Source organism: Protopterus annectens, chromosome 4.part1, assembly GCF_019279795.1.
Source record: "Protopterus annectens isolate FY-2018-M chromosome 4.part1, PAN1.0, whole genome shotgun sequence".
Taxonomy (NCBI): Eukaryota; Metazoa; Chordata; order Ceratodontiformes; family Protopteridae; genus Protopterus; species Protopterus annectens.
The window spans coordinates 400,637,632-400,654,554 of record NC_056734.1 but is presented as its reverse complement, the minus strand read 5'-3'; the positions used below and the strand labels follow the sequence as shown (position 1 = coordinate 400,654,554).

The 16,923-nt window shown below is 38.1% G+C and overlaps 1 long non-coding RNA gene across 1 annotated transcript in view; it reads left to right on the top strand.

Moving 5' to 3' along the window:
• LOC122800881 overlaps positions 1–16,923 on the top strand; it is a 1,528,016-nt gene that overhangs the window by 807,514 nt on the left and 703,579 nt on the right. The gene's annotated exons all lie outside the window — the stretch shown is intronic.

The window sequence follows — 16,923 nt, the reverse complement described above, 5'->3', positions numbered from 1 at the left end:
CTGAGACAAGCTGCTCACACTGGGAAATAGAAAGGGTGGCAGCTACATCTTCCCTCATAAAAGGCATGACTTCACCCTTTATAAAGCATATGCATATGACAATGAAGCACAAAGAAAAGTGACTATGAATCATAAACAACTGGAAAAACAGCTAAGCTACATAAAACCGATGCAGAGATTTTAGACATTCTTCATTTACGTGCAAAAGCAGTCTCATTTATATAACATTTTTGTAAGCTGGTTAAACTGGCTGTGCCTCAGCACAGCTGCCATCTATGAATCATGCCAAAGTTGTGCCGAGGCACAGCCTGAGCAAATTCCCACTCCACATAATCACAATGATTATGAGTGCCATGCATAACGTTAAAGGATACACAGCGACTTTGATTTTCTGACTATTGTACTCTTTTAGGAAGCAAGGAATTACAGGTATTCAGGAAAGGTCAGCAGTATGTATATTGTTACACTATTCAAGTATTGCAGCTAGAATACAACATTTGTTCCATGGTAACACAACAGTAGGAGTATTTTGGTTTAGTAAGCTATATATGAACCTTACTGGAAAGCTTGCAATGTGCTCTGTTTACAGCATATATTGAATGCTGTATTTTCCACTCTCAAACAAACGCCTAGATTTTCACAATAAGATTACTAAAGGAACAAAATAAATAAAAGGGTTCCCCTAAATTTCAGCACATTTAGGTATGTATACAGCTTTGCACAGAACTTCTGACATCATGTTCTGTGCCTGATTACAATCACTCCTCCGTATCACTTCCTACACATTGTTTTATTTTTGTCATTTGGGGATCACCTGCCTCCTCTAAAGTTTCTCTTGTTTCTCTATACCTTTCATTTTCTCACTGTCACAGAGTGGTATCTCCTATCAGTCTGCAGTGCAACTCTAACCTTAAACCATAAAGTTCAACATTTTCATTTTCCAACTGTATCTCTGAAAGTTTGCTGATGCAATGATTACCTTTCATCATGCTACATATTATTGGCTGCAGTTCACTGCAGACTGCAAAGAACTGCCTAAATACCTGACTGCACAGTCACAAATGGAAAATAATAACTTAAAATTAGAAAGCAGTTCATAAACAAATACTTCATACAGATGGTATCCTCTGCATATTTTTTGTAAAATGTTTACATTATTTTGAGAACACCTACAATAGGCAAAGGTCTAAAATAATACAACAGATTTAGCTTAAGGATGAGAAGGTCAGACATGGCTGTATAGCTCATACTTGTTCTTGAATTAACCGTCTGTATACAACCGACCACATAAGATCATAATTTACTTTCTGCAGGAATATATATATATATATATATATATATATATATATATATATATATAGTTGCAGTACCTTGTGCAATGTCCAAATCACTGAGGATTGAAGTCATAAATAATGACATAAATTTGAGTTTCAGACTTCATATCTTTCAAATGTGTGTTAACACAAACCCTGTTATTCTAGGAAATTTCTATGTTTATCACAGCAGTATTTAAAATCTTTCCCTATACTGGCGCCTTTGTCACCCCATTATTTTAGGCTTTGCTCATATTTATTGTGGTAAGAGGTTGAGAGGTATAGACTGGAGTGCTGATACATTTTTTCACCCAGTCATATATACGAAAAGATAGTAAGTAGTAGAAGGTAGAAAGGGAATTAAGAAGAAGCAATATGATGCTGGCTTTGGTGTAAGATAATTGGAACCTGGGGATAAGGGACATTTCTATTTTCTCCATTATTGTGGGATCTCTGAGTTGGTGCATAAGTAGGCTGTCATGTTTTTCTATACCTTTACTTACCACATGAAAAAATAGTCATTTTTCAACTGTTTGGGCAATATAATAATTGGTTTGATGTTTTGGTGATGCTGAAATTTTGCCATTCAACTAATGATAATATACTGATACACACACACACACACACACACACACACACACACACACACACACACACACACACACACACACACACACACACACATTATAAAATATACACACAGACACACAAACATGCACACACGTATACTTACTTCATAAACTGTACTCACACACACACACACACACACACACACACACACACACACACACACACACACACACACACTCATGCAAACATAGACACACGCACACACACACATACACAGACACACAAACATGCACACACGTATACTCACTTTATAAACTGTACTCACACACACACACACACACACACACACACACTCATGCAAACATAGACACACACACACACACACACACACACACACACACACACACACACACACACACACACTCATGCAAACATAGACATACACACACACACACACACACACACACACACACACACACACACACACACACACATTATAAACTACACACAGATGCATGCACACACAATATAACAGATTATGAAGGCCAGATTCAGAGAGACTCAATGATGCTTTATTGGGACTGATTCAATTAAACCTGACCCAATGAACATCAGGGTCAGATTTTCACATGGGTCATAAAAGGGGGACAAGTCCTGTTGCTCCCACTGCTATTGCTCAACAAGAAAGGTTTTGCTGAATCAGGCTTGATGATGCAAACCTATCAAATTTAGCTCTAAGACATACATTGCACACATTGTTTTTGTTTCTGGATTGATCAAAAAGACTGCACACTACTGTGAAGACCTCTGAGGTAAGTGATTACGCTACAGATGAATGAATCCATGGGACTCAGAAACACTGCAACAAATGTGTGCCATGAGGTGCTCATTAAATATGTTATCCACAGCAGCAGCAGCATAGACTGGAGAAGTATGTACGAGTGCGCTGTGGTCACTTGAAAGTCTGAGGATTAGTAGTGCTTGTGCATCGTGCATGCTTCCTGAACATGTACAGCATGATCTAGCACTCATAGTGGTGGCAATAAAAGGAAGTGACATGGCAGCAGGGCACATAAAAAAAATGTAACACACATATAAGGGAAATGGTAGATGATGGTGATTATGGCATCAGGCACATGGAGAAAAGACACTGCTGCTGCCAGAGGGGAGGAGGTGAGTGCGGAGATGGGGACACCACTGATTGTGATGCTGTTTGCAGTCATGTAGTAGCCACTGGTAGTTAACTGACAGGCCCAAATGGTGGTAGGGATGTTGGTCTGAATGCTGCTGAATATAAATGCAAAACAACTGAAGGAAAAATATGTTAACAAGTGTATATAGTGGAAATGAAAGTGAAAAAGAGGGTGGGTGATAGAAAAGTATATATAAAGAAGAGACAAAATGCAGGTGCAGCAGAAAAGCAGCACAGTGGTGCAGTGGTTAATGCTGTTGCCTCACAGCAAGAGGTTCTCCGGTTCGATTCTCAGCTGGGGTGCCTTCTGTGTGGAGTTTGCATGTTCTCCCTGCGTTTGTGTGGGTTTCCTCCAGGTACTCCGGTTTCCTCCCACATTCTGAAAACATGCTTCTGGAGCATTTCTCCCCGGGCATCCACTGAAAACAGGATCTGTGGGACCTAGTCAGACTTTCCCGGTCAACAAATGTTAAATAAGTAAAATAAATCAAATAAAAGTATGGCCACTTTTGTAATGCAGATGTCATGAAATAACCACCCTACTGTAACAAATATGTGCCTATAAGCAACCTCTATGGGACTTGAACCCACAATCTTCATTACGTGTACTGGCAAAGGCACTTCACTTACATGAAGACCTGTAGCAGACATTTGATAGAAGTCTTCAAGGAAGCATGCAGCAATTTTGTGTCACATATATGCAGAATGAAGGAATAAAAGATTCAGCAATGATTACTCAGGATATCACCTTTGGGATCTAAAGATTATCCAAAGCCATAGTTGGTACTGTAATATTTTGCAAATTGTGCTTCAAACTTCATAGTCATACCAGAATTTGTTTGCATCAACTGCCACTCAACAATGGTAAACTCATTTGTGTGTCTGGTGTTGGAAAAGGTGTGGCAGCCTAGCTCCTTGGTATGCAGTGAGCAGTGGCAGTGCTTATCAGTTGTGCATGGGCACTGACAGTGCTCTTTGTGACTTGATATGCACAGTAGGAGCAGGATAGAAAATAGATATGGAAGTCTTACATGGGTATCAGTGAGGTGTGTTTATCTACTCTTTGACCAGATTAAAGGCTGGAAATGGGATTATAGGAAAGAAATGACAAGGGGAAGCAAAAAGACGGTAGAACCTAAGGTGAACAGCTAAGAAATGAGCAAGGTAGAGGTGGAGAATATAATTCAGGAAAGGAAGTAAAGGAAGTCAGCAGAAGATAAGTGAATTTGGGTTGGTACCAGAGAAGACACAATAAAACTGCAGTGGTGGTGCTGCGGTAGTGTTGTCGCCTCACAGTAAGACGTTGTCCTGTTCGATCCTCAGCTAAAGCGTCTTCTGTCTGGCGACATGAGTGAATGGGCGTACCTTCGTTGAAGGTTGTGCATCAGGGCTGGCAACTCAGTACATAAAAATCTACTGCCAGTTATTAGCGGACTGGAGTTCCGCTGTGGCGACCCCTAACCGGGAAAAGTCGAAAGATACAACAACAACAACCAGAGAAGACACAATAGTGAAGGAGACATCAGTCAAGCAGAGGAAGGACAATGGTGAGGGGAAAATTGTACCACCCAAGGCATGGGTATTAGGGTCACAGATTCATAGGTTTGTAGGTAAGTACTAGACTAGCCTCCCTTCTGGGCCATTTTAAGCATATCCAATTTCCCTTTTTGTGCTCAAAATAACATCCCATTTGGTTATAAATTGGCATTACCCATCCCATGGTTTATAATTATATATTACCCCTAATGAGAATAACTGGGATCATACTAAAGATAACTTGAGGGGATAAACACATGGGATAAAGCATTTAAGAGCTCCCTCTGTCCATTAATAGTACAAGGGCAGTCTTTGGATAAATTTTCTGTTTCCCATAGGGAAACATCAAGATGGGGGGTGGGATGGGGTTCCATAGCTGCAGTCTCTGCCAGCTGTAATCCATTATAAGACTACTCACCACCCCAGGTGCCATCACCGTTGTGTCTGTCCTAAATAGTAGAGACAATGCTGGACAGGCTTACAATTCAGTCAATGCTCTGGAGGAGATTCTCCTTATGGCAGATTTGGGTATCTAATTTCCCGTTAACTATCTCCCCCACATTGTCTGTTGGCTGCAAAATGGTAACAAAGGGGTCATCTCTTCTCATACTGGTACTACAGGGTGTAACAATCAGCTTCCAGTGCAGAGATACCTGTAGTAGGTGCATTTAGGGAAGGAGGTATGGAAGTGACCCAGAAGTTGTGGATAAGTCTGGTGGTGGTGGTGGTGGTGCTGCTGCTGCTGCCACCTATGGGTGGCTGACAGGCCTTGCCCAAGGGATGAGTGCAGGTCTTGATACTTCGACATAAAATACTGACACTAATAAAGAGAAACAAAATAATAAACAAAAAATGTATGAAATAGAAAGGATAGAGATAAAGAGATTGAGGGAGGAGAAGTACAAATACTTTGGAATATAAAGCTGTTAAGTATTTGTAGTATGACTAATTTATATATAATATACTTGAATGAACCAGCACACTTCTCATTTTAACAAGACTGTTAGCGTAGACAAGTAGATGAGGGCCTTGAACCCACAATGATCATCACCTGTATTCTGAAAGGTAAATGGTTAAAGGGATGAGCTTCCTGAACAAACAAACAGGTATCTGTAGTCCAAGACATGATAATGTTTTTTTCTTAGAAAAATGTATACCTACAAAGACAAAATGCTGCTGAGACATACATTTCCTTCACAAATACCATAAGCAAAGGAAACAATTATATTGACAAAGAGTGTCTGTGACACAAATGTCCATCCTCCAAAAAATGTTGGACCTACATATTTCCCACATCTAATGCTTTATTTAGTATAATGAGCTGGACACCTCAACTTAAAAATGATCAGAGCACAGATAGGGGTGTGGAATTGAACCTACAGGCATCATCACAATGTCATGAGCCACTTGTCGAAGTATACTGCAGGATTCATGCACAAACAAACACACACACAAACACACACACACACACACACACACACACACACACACACACACACACACACACACACACACACACACACACACACTAGTATCATAACAAGTCATACTACTACATTTGAACTATGGAAGTTAGCACAGAAGTTGCAGTGATTTATGAAATGTGTACTGCATAAACCTATATATACACTATTTTTAATATTAAACAAAATTATATTCTGAGGCAATTGTATCGTATTCACTATGGTGTACTCCTACCTAGGTTCACCAGTCTCATTCTTTGTAACTGTCTATTCACTGCAACATCTTCAGGGGCAATGGAGAGAAAGATAGCATAAAGATCTATGAATGGCACGCAGTGGCAGTTTGCACGTATAACTGACATAAATTATACTTACAGTATATTGGTGGTGACTGCCATTTAATTTCTTCCTTCCATCAGCTGAGGAAGTCAGGATATCATTACCTCATGTCATTATAATGATTACAGCACTATTCCCTGCATGTGGGATGGCAGTGGCAAGCATTACAACCTGGGTTAAACTACTCCCGACTTCAGTCTTATACTGAGGACCTTGGTAGCCCTCCTGCGATAACCTCTGACTATAATTCTTATGAAAGAGGGAGAGAAAGTGTGTATCTTCCACTTACCACCTCTGTACTCCAAAAGGAGCACTAGTCTCTCCTTTTGCAACCATGATGTCTCACTTTGAAGGATCACAGAGAAAATGGCAGAATATTGACGTACAATGTAGCTCTTGCAAATACCATCTACCACAAACGTAGAAAGTTGCAAGAATAGCAGATTTTTTATTAACATACATTTCTGAAGGATATGATATCAGGAATTCAAATACATGTCAGTATTTAATAACTTCAATCCTCAATGTTTTGCTAGAAAAACACAAATTTTACAAGGAAGAGACCACAAACATGAGGCAAAAATCTGGCCATTCTGTGAAAATCAGGGCAGTTGAGAGATATGAATTACCCAGGCAGGTAAATCTGCATGATATAAGCATTGAGAGCAGGCACAACACCCCATCTCTGTATGTAAAACTGCTGCTTCTGAAACTGCAACAGCTGTTGCTGTAAGAACTTCCTATTCAGAATAATGTTGTTTTTGTGAAGTATGGCTGCTTTGAGCTGCTATCGTACTTCTTCACATATGTTTACATAAATTGGTCAGTACTAGCTAAGTCTTTTGGGGAGCTGAAATGAGGAGGGCTGCAAGGGTACGGCAATTGTTTGACTGAATGACTGTTAACAATAATGGGAGATGTAACCACTGGATTGTTGCCACTTTTACCAAAACATTTGTCTGTTGTATACTTTTACACATATATGCAATTTTCTAGAATCTTTTTAACACAGAGAGCAAACAGGCATGTCATCTTGGTCAGCTGCAGTATTACCGATGTTGCATTGTGGGGAACATTTTCTCTGTAATCCAAGAGTGAGGATACAGATAGATAACTGTCAGGCAGACATACAGCATGCTATATGGGAAAAGGGAGACTGGTTTACGAATTTGGCAGGGCCACTAACACACAGGGATGTTAATTTTACTTGTTTTCCAGAGTAATGCCTAAAAAACAGGGGAAGCAGAAACAAACTGTGAACTCCAGTGACAAAACAACAAGTAAACCAATGTTTTCTGATGCAGAAAATGAGGTGCGACTCCAAGGACTCTCTACCCGTGGATGACAGCTCTTTGGCCTACATGCTGATGGCCAGGACTATCTGGACATGTGGTAGCAGATGTTAATGCAGTTGGTGACCGTGACCAAGGTTATGAGATGGTGTGCCGCAATGGCACTGACATGACAGTTGCTGCCAAACTCAAAGCTGAACACATGGCATGGGAAGGGAGGTCAACAAGTTGGGGGAGAGTGAGTAAACAATCCCACAGTGCAGTGCTGGATGTTGGGGCCAAGCTGGAGTGTCCAACAAGACAATCAACTGGAAATGTTCCAGGTATGAAGACCTATTTCTGTATATGACTACATGTAAATCATGTACACCCATTAGTCACTGTCCAAATTATTACAGCTCTCTGATTTATAATATAGAAGAATATAAGAAATTCCTCATCCATGGCCATATGCTAAAGGTATGCAACTAAAATATTTATTTTTTATGTTAATAGTTGTAAGCCTCGGTTTACTTAATGCTTTTGCTGCTGGATAATGCTTACACTGAATATTTTGTGATTTGGTGTATTCACAGGTGATTCTTTTTCCAGCACCAGCACTATCCGCACCTGATGTTGGTCGATCTGCAGCCTTTACTAATTATGGCAGGGAATGATATGGCCCAGTCAGGGAGTACAAACTGTGTACTGGCACAAGGAATGTGACTGCTACATTTCCCACCTAGACCATGGATATAATCTCTATGCCTGCAGATATCCTGATTATGCACATCTCACAGGGAGAACAGGATAATGGGCCATTATCACTTACAGAAGTGTGGAATCCTTAGCAGACAAATTTCAGTACCTGCACCTAGGACTCATGGGTTGAGAGATACACACAGAAGATTGGTAATGGTGATCACTGCAGACATAGTAACCAAAGTAAAAGTCTGTAAAATGTGCAACTTTGTTTATTACTTTAAATCCTGGACTGGTCAAGGAACTTGATTAGTTAACCACTTTTTTAAGTTATTGACCTAATTATTGCTTAATTTGATGTATTACACAAGGAGTGAATTTTAGATATTTTATTAATCTGACGAAGTCCAAATGGATGGACAAAAGTCTTAATGTTCTCTTTGATTATCCTGTTTTTTTTGTGTTATACTGCCTCAAGCTTTGGACTACTTGGACTTTTTTTTTAGTTTTTATCACTGTAGACATGGTTACCACACTCTCTCTAGTGCTGGTATGCCAGTGGCCTCAACCCAAGGTATGTGCATGGTCATTGTAAGGGCAATGGCTAGTACCACCATAGCCATAGCAGAGATCGTAGGGGCCAAGTGACCTACAAGAGTGTATGTCCTGTATATGTGATTGTTTGAAGAGACTCAGTGACATACTGGAACATGCTATGTCCTCTCAGACCCACCTACCAGTAATGTTGGGCTGTCCATGAAGCTGGTCCACTGCTGCACTCACAGATAGTAGCCATAGTAACTGTGGATGACCTACATCCTGCTCCTGCAGCACTCGCATACCCTGAGATGCTTAGTCTGATAATGTTATTCATTACCTGGTTACTACATGGCCATTATTCTACACCCCACTTAACCATGTTTGTTGACCAAACTGATATGCAGCAACTTTTTATCTCAATTGTGCATGCCCTACATATGGGTGCATTTATGGAGATCTGGGAAATTTTCTCAATCTAGCCTATTGTGTGCACAGTGATATTTGTGTATGCATGTTTGCAAGTGATGTCACAAATATAATGTTCTGGTAGCAGGTGAGCTTTTTTGCACATTTGAAAGACAGTACAGATATGTTTGTGTACTCCATGTTCCAGATGCATACAGATCTAAAAAAACACTGATGAGATGAGACATGTTGTCCTGATACTTTTTCCTAACAGTTAATGTTTGAGTCAGAATGTGTCTGCATTGTAAATATAACAATCTGTTCTTGTCATCAGAGATATATAAAACTGATTAGATGAAAGGGAAAAACAGATTATGCAAAAATGACTTAATTTTCCTTCTATTCAGCTTGTACTATTTATTGAAGGGTTAGTATGACATTTGTGGTCAACACAGTTTTGGATACTTTATAGTTTAAATGATTTTTCCAAAGGTTGCATTAATTTCTAAATCTGAATTCAGTATTATTTTCTTAATTTGGATTTTTTAAAAACCTTTTCTGCTGTATGTTTGCCAGTCACTCAAGACGTTGCTTATCATATCATAGTTCTCAGATCGGGTCTATCTCAGAACATCAAAGTTTTAAAACTTCGAATGTTCTAATATCGACCCGTTTTGAGCAAAAGCTAAAAACAGCGAAGCTGCAGAACACCAAATTCTTTCCTAGGGAAAGAATTTGGTTGGCTGGTTCTGTGGCTTCGCTATTTTCAGCGCTGTGGTGGAAGTTTATGGGTCGGGTTCAGGTAAGTGTGCGGTTATGTGGTTGTTAGGATTAGGGCACGGGTTAGGTGAGTTAGTGTTAGGGGCGGGTTAAGTGAGTTAGGGTTAGGGCACGGGTTAGGTGAATTAGGGTTAGGGGTAGGTTAAGTGAGTTAGGGTTAGGGCGCGGGTTAGGTGAGTGTGTGATAGTGACGGACCTTAGGGTTAGGGTTTGGGTTAAGGTAAGTGGATAGGTAGCAGTGTCTGTATAGTTTAGTGTAGGGTTAGTTGTAGGATTCTAAGTGTATGAGTGTGTATTGATATTTTTTAGGTGTGCTTATGTTGCGTGCATGTGTTTCGGAATAGCAAATTTTTTCCCAAGGAAAAAATTCACTGTTCTGAATGTTCGATATTATGTGGTCTAGATATTTTAGGTTCAATTAAATAGTGTTCGCTTTTTTCTTCTTTCGATAACGTGATATAAACACCTCCAAGCTATACATCACATCTTAATAATACATTCTTAGACAGCATGAGAATCAAAATATACATAAACAAACCCTGGAGCCTGCAGACTATTTTTTTCATGCCATGGGGATAAATGAATGTGTTACTGCATGACATTTTATTACTGTTATAACAGTTATAAAAATGGTCTGTCCTGCAGTAATGTAGAATGGCTGTTCATGTATGTATTCGCATTCATCTCTACAGCACTGATTTACTGTTATTTGCAAAAACAAAATTAATTTTTGAAACTCATGAATTATATCAGTGATTAAATGTAATTTCCTGCCAACAATACCATGATTCTATTATAGTTTTATTTTATTATAGTTTTATTATAGCAAATCTGAAACCATTTCTAACTCAAGCTTTCATTCATATTGGAATTGTTGGAAAGTCTGTCTTCCTCCAACTCATGGCAAAAGTATAGACTCCTGGCAAAAAAAACAAAAAGGAGGCATAAAGGAAACTTCCTGGAAGCATCCCAAAGCTCTATCCTAAAGAATCACCCCCCAACAATTCGGGAAACTACTGAAGAATATTACAGCATGTTCAATGCCCCTGTAGTCCCTGTAAGAAATTAAAATCCATTTCAACTTCTTCCACTGTCATTTGCCCTCATGAGCTCCTCAAAGAATATTTTCTGCTTCCTTAAATTTTACTACAAAAAAGTCTTCTGCAATAATAATTTTGAACAACCTCCACCCACCCCAACTTTATCTTTATTTTAAAAAATAAAGACTAAGTACAAATGGGCAATCTCTCTTTAATACCCTAGGAGGAGCAGATGGCAGACTACCCTGGGTGTCCCATGAAAAGACTACATAACTCCTCCCACACCAAACTTCTGCAGTCTCTGTATCACCAGAAACACTAATGCCTAGTGAATGGAAATTCCAGTTGTTTTACTTGATACAAAACTCCACAAGCACTTGTGGGCTTGTGACTTCAGACATACTTCTTTTCTACTAGTTCTTGGTAAAATATTAAAAAAATTTATCGTCAGTCAACTGTTTGAAACCATTCACATTTATCACATCCTTCCTTCACACTAGCATGGAATTTGGTTAGGCAGAGGCACACTGACAGCCATATTCATCATAACAGATGATATCCCTCAAAACTTCAATAAAGATCTCCTCACAAGAGAAGTTTCTATAGATATTACCAATGCCTTTCATGTGGTTGACCACTCCTTGTTTCTTAGTCCTCTGCTTAGAGAAAGAATCATCTCTCAAGCTCTAGACTGAATTAAATATTACCAAAATGATATGTACATAAAGTACAAGTATTCTCCTAAATATCAGTTTTCTCCCCACTGTCAAAAGACGTCCCACAAGCATTTGTTCTTTTTCCCTTTTATTCTATCGATTTGTTATTAAACTTCATGCTTATCATTATCATTTGTTGATGATAAGTTTAGAGAGAAAATTCTTCTCATTCTGTTATGAAGACCATAAATTAACTATTTTTGTGTGACCATATAAGTCTTCTACATCCTCTCACCTTGAAGGTAGGATGGATATCTGTATGCTTCTATCCTAATACAAATATGAACTTCCCATTATGGCGACAGCCTCAAAACTTTCCTAACAGTCCAACATCAATGTTAGTTGCAGATCATTGCTTTATTCCTCAAAGAGTACATTCTTGTACAGCCCTGTCTCAGGCTAAATGCCTCCGTACAAAACAGAATCATTTTACTGATTTCCCTTGTTATTTATAAATGAATCAGTTTGAACTATTCCCATTCTTTGTCAGCTGACTATCTAAATATTTACCTAACTACAATTGGCCTTATACTCATGCCATCCCCTGTTTAACTCAAGTAATAAATGAAACCTTTTAGACATTGTTTCTCTTTGATGGCTCCATAAATATGGAAAAATTTCCCTATAAAATTAAATCCTATCTCCTCCTATTTCAAGTTTAGACTCATCCTCAAGGAATACCTATGCAACGAAAGCCAGTAAAATGATTTCCCAATAGCAGGGTCATCTAGTGTTTGTAGCATCATTTCTCTGTCCAGAAAATGTAATGCTTTCTACTCCAGTAAAGATCAACATTCATACCTCTCAAACTCTTAGAGCAAGAAATCTGGACAAAGACATAAATAAAAGTGAGACAAGGGGCACAAATATAGGGACAATTTTTAAATATTGCTCTTACAAACTTAGAAATTTGATAGAATAACAGGTTTTGCATTAGCATGAATTTTCTAAAGGATATGAACTCTGAAACTCAAATGTCTGTCATTATTTTCTACTGTAAGATGATTTACCACTGTAATGGTTTACCACTAATAAGGACATTCTGCACAAATCTGTACAGTTGAGAGGTATACCAGCATTATCCAATATCATAACTATCTTCCCCCATTCTATTTATCTTTAAGAATGCCTCTATAATTTCATGTCTTCCCCTTCCTCTTCTCCATAACTCCACCCCACTCTGTATCCCACCCAATTTGTTATTTCTTCCCTACTCTCACTGTCTTTTTTTTACTTACAAGCCTCTACTTTTGCATTCATGATTTGGAATTCTACCTCATTTACAAACCCTACACTAGCAGTAATATATAACAATGTGTAAATACTGTGCATATTCCTCAGAAACCCATTTTCCTCAGCATTTATGCATGGGTTAATTGTCCATTTGTAGTTTTTATCCTTCATCTGTCTATGCAGTATACAAAGAAAGATGTAGTCTAGAAATGATAAGTCATGCATGGTACATTTGTCCGTGTAAAATACCTTTGATACTTAACCCAGTCTGCATACTACAATCTGTGGCTGCATCTTCTTGTTACTTCTGTTCTGTAGAACCCAAGCTGGAAAATGAGTCCATCTGGATCAGCGTTCTACCCTGGCTAACAAATGTAAGAAAATAAATGAATGAATGTACAAAATAAACCAAACTGATAGTTTTACCAGTAAAAGATATATGTAAATTCAATATTTGGTAAGTCAAGCAATTACAAGCATTTCCCTTGTGAACTGCTTTCTGGAAAGGATCAGATATTTCCTTTCCTCCATAATCTGCCTCAAAAAGTCAGAGTTTTCAATCTATATTTATATCTGAACAATGTGCTATATAGTTGTGAGCTATATTTTATTGCTGTTTTCAGTATTCACTCAAAATATTCAGTTTTAATGAATAATTCTGAGTTATTCCATTTTCTATACTGATAGTTAAGTTCTGCTATTTAATGCATCAGTCAGGAGTGCTGGGGTAATTATGTGATGTCAGCTGGCTTGGTAAGGATCACTTGAGTAACTCTAGTTACACCTCATTATTAGTGTAGTCAGAGATAAGAAAGAAGTAAACATAACCTTAGAGAACCCCACTCCCCCAAGGAAATGTACAATGGGTTTGTTTGGGGAATTTATAAGTTATTATCAATATAAGGGAGTGTCCGTTTACTTGATCATGGTATACAGAGCCACCTATTCAGCTGATTTTCTGAATGGCATATATGTGACCAAGTTTAAAGATTTAAGTTTAGAGTATAGTTAGTATAGTTGGGGTGAAAACAACAGCACTAAAACACAGAACCTGCAGTTGGACCACCTACTATATGCACTCTAGAGACTTATGAGCTGTGTTTGCAGATTTTCATTCATGGTGACAACCAGTTATCTATGATTAATTGTTACAAACCCTATCTATCTATCTATATATATATATATATATATATATATATATATATATATATATATATATATATATATACATAGTTTGTAAGAATTATATATATATTTGTGTGTGTGCACTGTGTGTGTATGTAGAATCATAAGTACACATTTTAATAATGTTCTGTAGGGCCATTAAACTGAGTATGTTTCATTAAATATCTTACTTTTGCACTTTATATATGATGTTTAATAGCTGCTAGGTCAGTGCTGCACAGCTGGGGACAAATAGTTCTGTGCATGTCTGACTTGAGTTACTCCCATTACAGCTGAAGGGGTGGCCTATGACCTTCATCTCCTACCTCAGTTTGTAGTTAGCCTTGGGTTGATTGCAACAGTTAGCCCCAAAATATACATACAGTTAAACTTCCATCCCTTGTCCTCTTCACTTTAGTTATGGATTGCTGTCTCACTGTCAAACACCATATACATTACCTGGTAAACTATAGAAGCACTGACACTACTGCCGCTGCCCGGCTTATGAGTAAAGAACAGTTATAGATATAGTCTTATATATTTTCCAGAATTATTACCATCAAACGCATACATATGAATTCAAACACTGGCACAGATTACCTTATAAATTAAATGTGCATCAGCATGCATAGTTACACCCAAGCACTACTGCACAAGAAAGTTATACTTTAACAAATGTCTGTTGTACCATATATTAAAGTTTCCTTCACTCAGCTATCATTCCCATGTATATGGAAAAGATGCTGTCAATCTCATACCCAAATATGCTAAAACAGCTAATGTGTCAGATTACTGAGTTATATACCTAATTCATTATTTAATTCTTTTTGTTTAAATTTATTAACCATGGCAGAACACGGGTCTACTTCACATTGTCGAAGGCCAGCAATATCAAACCTGGTATTGTCGGCACCAAATTAGCGAAAGCAAAAAACATCGAACGTTTAAATGGAAATCTTCATAAGGGGAGATTTCCATTTAGTTCAATGTAGTGCAGTCTCTGAGTTGGTATATTTAAGTAGAGGGGGTGGGGGGCACATCCCCCCACATGGGGGGTGCAGGGGGGCTTTCCCCCCTTTCTGCAAAGGTAAGTTTTTATTTATTTTTGTTTTTAGGCATTTATTTTAATCTTTTGATGTTTCAGAATTCAATTATATGGTGTCGACCATATCAGATTCAATATTCTGAAACTTTGATAAGATAATATACTTCCCAGAACACTGTTCTTGGGAGGCAATTTTCAGGTACTGCTTGGTGATCAGAGAAGTGCATAAGCAGGAATATATTTGTAATCATTTCCTTGATAAAATAAGATCATTAAACAATATGCATTATTGACAGAATAGCATACAACTGACAGTATATTCATATACTTACAAAACAGTAGACAGCAAAGCTATTGTGTAAAATCCAATGCAGAAGAAAAAGAAGGCAAAAGAGAGCTAAAGTAAGAGAGAGCAAGAAAAGATGGGGATGGAGTTGTGAGGATGAAACAAAATGAGAGTGAATTAGATCATATGGGACTAGTTAATCAATGCAAAGTGGAGTAGAGAGTATAGTGATAGAGTATAGCTGGAGGAAAAAGAAGGCAAAGAAAGTTATGTGATGTATCCTGATGGAAAGCAGTTGCATTTAGTCTGTTTGAAAAGATATGAGTTTTAGTTGGTGTTGGAACTTCGTGTAAGAAATTGAGTCATTGAGATGAATAGTGAAGGCCTCCCATATTTGGAGATTTTTAGTTGGTGTTGGAATTTGGTGTAAGAGATTGAGTCACTGAGATGAATAGTGAAGGCCTCCCATATTTGGAGATTTTTAACTGGTGTTGGAACTTATTGTAAGAGATCAAGTCATTGAGATGAATAGTGAAGGCCTCCCATATTTGGAGATTTTTAACTGGTGTTGGAACTTATTGTAAGAGATCAAGTCATTGAGATGAATAGTGAAGGCCTCCCATATTTGGAGATTTTTAGTTGGTGTTGGAACTTGGTGTAAGAGATTGAGTCATTGAGATGAATAGTGAAAGCCTCTTATTTTGGGGCCCAAGAATCAAGATGCTGTAGTTTGTGCACTCAGTTTAATTCTGGGTATATCTCAAATGCGTGCAAGTGTGTTTGTTCTTTGAGATTATAAGAATGGACTTCTATCATTAGACTATCTGACAGACAGGAGGAGGCTTCTGCATAAATTAACTTGAATAGTAGATAACCAAACAAATAGTGTCTCCTGTTGCTTTATATGTGACAATTTTACTTTACTTATTGACTTGCAGTGATGCTGTTACATGGGGAAATTGTAATAAACCTACTTATCTTGTTGGAAATGTTTTACAAGACTGTTGTGTCAGTGTTATGGGCATTACCAGCCCAATAGCACATATAATAAGGTGCAGGATTACCAACTAGTAGACCTGATTTGTGCACAATTGGGCAACAGCAGTATCTGTGCAGAAGAAAAACCTGGCGATCTACTTCCATTATAAGCCACAAGAACCCTATGGGGCCTACCCGTATAGTTTCCATGAATCAATTTTGACTTGAGGACATCTAACTTACTTTTTTTTTTTTTGTTAGGGACAGCAACTATTAAAGTATTCCCATATTTAAGTAGAGCAAATATAATTTATTTCCCTATAGCAGTTACTGTAGCAAAGGAAAGAAAT